The sequence below is a fragment of the Rhagoletis pomonella genome, unplaced genomic scaffold, assembly GCF_013731165.1.
Source record: "Rhagoletis pomonella isolate Grant_MI unplaced genomic scaffold, Rhpom_1.0 Rhpom_scaffold_00003, whole genome shotgun sequence".
Classification (NCBI taxonomy): domain Eukaryota; kingdom Metazoa; phylum Arthropoda; class Insecta; order Diptera; family Tephritidae; genus Rhagoletis; species Rhagoletis pomonella.
In genome coordinates, this window is record NW_023458557.1 from 562,947 (window position 1) to 567,451 (window position 4,505).

The 4,505-nt window shown below is 52.7% G+C and overlaps 1 protein-coding gene across 1 annotated transcript in view; it reads right to left on the minus strand.

Annotated features, from left to right (window-relative positions):
- LOC118734935 overlaps nucleotides 1-4,505 on the minus strand; it is an 11,521-nt gene that overhangs the window by 5,030 nt on the left and 1,986 nt on the right. The window lies entirely within an intron of this gene.

The following is a 4,505-nucleotide window of genomic DNA, read 5'->3' on the forward strand; positions in this document are numbered from 1 at the left end:
TTCAATCAAATGCAAGCAAAACCACGTATATGCCGTTACTTGTTTCAGTGAAGTGAAAAATTGCAAACACGTTTTTAAAGATAGGTTAGGTTAGGTTAGGTTAAGGTGGCAGACCCGCAAAGGGGACTCACTTAGACATTTGATTGTCCATTGTGATACCACATTACATAGGAACGGTAACTGCGTAAAAATTACGAGAAGCGCTGGGTGCTCATAATGAAGTTCTTCAAACAGCTGATGTCCACTCCGGAGAGTCCCTCGGGAGTGTCGATGAAATGGGCACCGAGATGCTTAAACCGTAATCTAGCGAATGCCGGGCAGTTGAGTAGGAAGTGCTGAGATGATTCCACCTCGTCTTCCAGGCAACTGCGGCAGTAGGGATCCGTGACGATATTGAGTCGCACCGCGTGGGTTCCCATTGGACAGTGTCCGGTCAGTACACCTGTGAAAATCGAGAGCTGACGCTTAGCCAGCTGCAGCAGTTCCCTTGACCGCCCGCGGTCCACAACCGGCCAGAAGGACCTTGCAACTCTGCAAGTCGGGGTTTTTTCCCAGCGCTCGCTGAGCCGACCATGAGCCCATCTGTCCAAAAGCAGGCCGCAGGTTGCCAACGGAACTCCAATGCCCTCCCTATCCGAGGTGATGGCCTCAAGGGTGCCTTGCCTGGCCAGTTCATCAGCCCTGCAATTTCCCGCGATATCACTGTGCCCCGGGACCCAAATCAGCTTGATCTGGAAGTACTCCGAGGCAGTTGAGAGAGAGGTCAGGCATTCCCCAACCAGTTTTGAGCACACCATTAGCGATCCCAGCGCCCTGATTGCCGCCCTGATTGCCGCCTGGCTATCAGTATATATATTTACCCTCCTTTTTGACAGTACATTGGTGCGTAGCCAATCGGCTGCCTCCTTTATAGCGGCCACCTCTGCCTGAAAGACGCTGCAGAGATCCGGCAGTCTGAAAGTAAGATCTACTGAGAGTTCCTGACAGTAGACACCTCCTCCAACTCTCCCTTCCAGCTTCGATCCGTCCGTAAAGATGTTTATTGGACCTCTTCTCCAAAGACCACCCCTCTTCCATTCATTCCTAGAGGGGATGTGCGTGGAGAAGGATCCTTTAGGGGCCAGCCTCGGGTGACCCCGGTCCATTTCTTTCGGCACGAAGTCGAAGCTTTCGAGAATTGTCGAGTGTCCGTGCGCTGGATTGAAAGAGAACCCAGAGCTTTTGAGCCTAATGGCTGAGCGAACCGCCGCTACTTTGCCCGAAATATCGACAGGTGCGACATTGAGTATAGCGTTTAGCGCTGGGTGGTGGAGTGGTTCGGAGCGCCCCGCTGATCCCAACGAGGGCTGCCCTTTGCACGCGCTCTAGCTTCCTAACATGAGTGGTCTTTTCCAGTGAACTCCACCAGACGATGACCCCATACAATATTATTGGCTTAATTATGGTTTCATATAGCCAATACATCACTTTTGGGGAGAGGCCCCATCTCTTCCCTATGGCATTCTTGCAGCAGTAGAGGGCCACCGATGCCTTCCTCACTCGTTCCTCAATATTAGGTTTCCATGACAGTTTTCCGTCCAGGATCACGCCCAAGAACTTGACCCTGTCAGAGAGAACAAGTGGAACACCCCCTATTGAGGGAAGCTGGGCATGATGCTTTTTGTACCTCCTGGTAAAAAGAACGAGCTCCGTCTTTCCAGGATTGACAGCAAGCCCGCAGCTAGCGGACCAATTTGTGACCCTGTTTAGGTACCCTTGCATGAGATCGTACAGAGTGTTCAAGAACTTTCCTCTGACGATGAGTGCCACGTCATCCGCGTAGGCAATAACCCGGCATCCTGTCCTCTCCAATTCCTCCAGGACGTCGTTTATCACGACTATCCAGAGGAAGGGTGAAAGGACGCCTCCCTGCGGGGTGCCTCTGCTTACTTTACGCTGCTCAGAGGCGTTGCCCCATTCCGCTGTGACAGTTCTGTCGTGCAGCAAGTGTGAGATGAGCCTTACTAAGTAGCTCTCGACTCCGAGCTTAGTAAGGGCTCTTATTATCGCCCCAGGAAGGACATTATTGAAAGCCCCCTCGATATCAAGGAAGGTACCCACTACAAAATCTTTGTTTTTAAGAGACTCCTCTATGGTTTTGACGATTGAGTGCAGGGCAGATTCCACGGATCTACCTTTCAGGTAGGCGTGTTGAGAGGGGCTAAAACGCTCTCGAGGAATCCTGTTTCTTATGTGCAGGTCAATCAGTCTCTCAAAAGTCTTCAATAAGAAAGATGAGAGACTGATTGGTCTGAAGTCCCTCGGGGATACATGAGAGTTCTTCCCTGCTTTGGGGATGAACGTGACCCTTACGCACCTCCAAGCCCCCGGGATGTATCCTCTTTCTAGGCAGCTCGCATAGATAGGGGTGAGCCAGCGGCACGAGACCTCCACAGCCTTTTGCAGCTGCGCAGGAATGATGCCATCCGGTCCCGGGGACTTGAAGGGCTTGAACGAGTCGATTGCCCAGAGCAGTCGGCGCCTCTCCAGTAATTCACCGGAGGAGGAGGTAGAGCATTCGCCCTTTCCAACAGCGATAGGTTCGCGCGGTGCAGGATTTTCTGGGAAATGAGTATCAAGGAGTAGCTTAAGCGACTCCTCTCCACTCATCGCCCAGTTGCCCTCTTCGTCCCTCAGGTATCCCAAGGGTACGGGATTCCTCGCAAGGATTCGCCTAAATCGAGATGATTCATTACAACCTTCTACGGCTTCGCAGAAGTTTCTCCATGACTCGCTCTTGGCCTTTCTTATCTCGGACTTATAGATGCCCAGTCCGATCTTATAGAGTTCCCAGTCGGAGTGTTGTCCACTCTTCCTGGCTTTATTGAACAGGCGTCTACTCGTCGCCCTGAGTTCTGAGAGTTCCACCGTCCACCATTTTGGTCGTACTTTGCCCCCCGGCCTACTCAGCGGGCAAGAGATTTCGATGGCACTCCTACAAGCTGATGTAAAATTTTCCACCATAACATCAATCGAGCCTTCGGTGCTTAAGCTCTCCTGGGGGGCCTCTGGGAGTAGTTCCCGAAGTTTTTTACTATAGAGGTCCCAGTTTGTTCTCCTAAGGTTCCTAAAGGGGATACTTTTGGGACGATCTTCGTCCAGAAAAAACTGAATATACCTATGGTCCGAAAAGGAGTGATCATTAAGAACCCTCCAGTCGGAAAGGCGGGATATTACAGAAGACGAGGCTAGGGTGAGGTCAAGGACCTCTTGCCTTGCCGCGGTGATAAAGGTCGGTTCGTTTCCTCTATTACAGATACATAAGTCTACACTTAGAATATAATCAAAAAGTGACTCACCTCTTGCATTTATATCTGAGCTTCCCCAGCACGAGTGTCGTGAATTTGCATCCGACCCAATAATTACGTCGGCTTTCCGTCGCCTCGCTTCGGCTATGGCTTCACGCAGCAGTAATGGAGGTGGTTCCACCTCGTCATCATGAGCCATGTAAGCGGATATGATCCAGAGCTATCCGGCACCGCTATCCAGGCTGACAGTCACAATGTCCTCGTTGCTGAAATTAGGTAGAATTAGTGCTTTGAGTTCGTTTCTGATGAGCATGCAGGATCTTGGTCTACCTGCTTGATTCTGCACCATCAGCTTGAAATTAGGCGTCCTGATCCCGGAGATACCGCTACTGCTTAGCCACGGCTCCTGGACCAGGACTACATCGGCTCCACCTTGCTCAAGGTGGATAAGGAGATTTGCGGACGCCGCCTTAGAATGTTGTAGGTTTATTTGCAGGATCTTCATCCTCCAAAGTCCGCTCCAGCCACGCCAGTTCGACGTCCTCGTTTACTGAGGCTAAGAGCCTCTCTTCCTCTGCCCTGTCGTAGAACCGTCCGATGCTGACGACGGATCCCTCCGTTGAGAGGGCATCCTCAGCACTTTCGGCCCCCGACACGACGGATTCCACCTCCATGCTCATGGGGGCTTCCTCCGCCGCGGGCTCACGTGCTTCCGGCACCTCAGGAGGTTGAGAGCCATCACCCCTGGAATCGGATTGGTAGACCCTAAGGACTACCCTTTCGAATCCATAGGTGATGACTCCCCTGGACTCAGCGAGAGGGCCGAGGGATTCCGCATTGAGTAGAATCAGCGCTTGCCGATGCGACTCCTCGGAATCCTCGGACCCCTCGAATCTGACAACCCTCCAGTTGTGCGTGGGCAGTTGCGGGTTGCAGTAACGGAGGATTTCCTCAATCTCCTCCGGTGCGGAGGGCTCGGGGGGGAGCCAGACACGGGCCCGCGGGCGGCCAGGAAGATCCTTTTCCTCCACGGCTTCCAGCTTGGCGCCCTCCCAAACCTCCCCCACCAGAGACACTGCAGACTTGTATAACGATGCCGACCGCTCGTCGGCGCATACAATTCTTTTGTGGATGCCATGATGCCACCCACCATCCTCACAGCGCGGAGGTTGACCAGGGTTTCCTCTGACCACCCTTAGAAAGACAGAGGAGATGGCC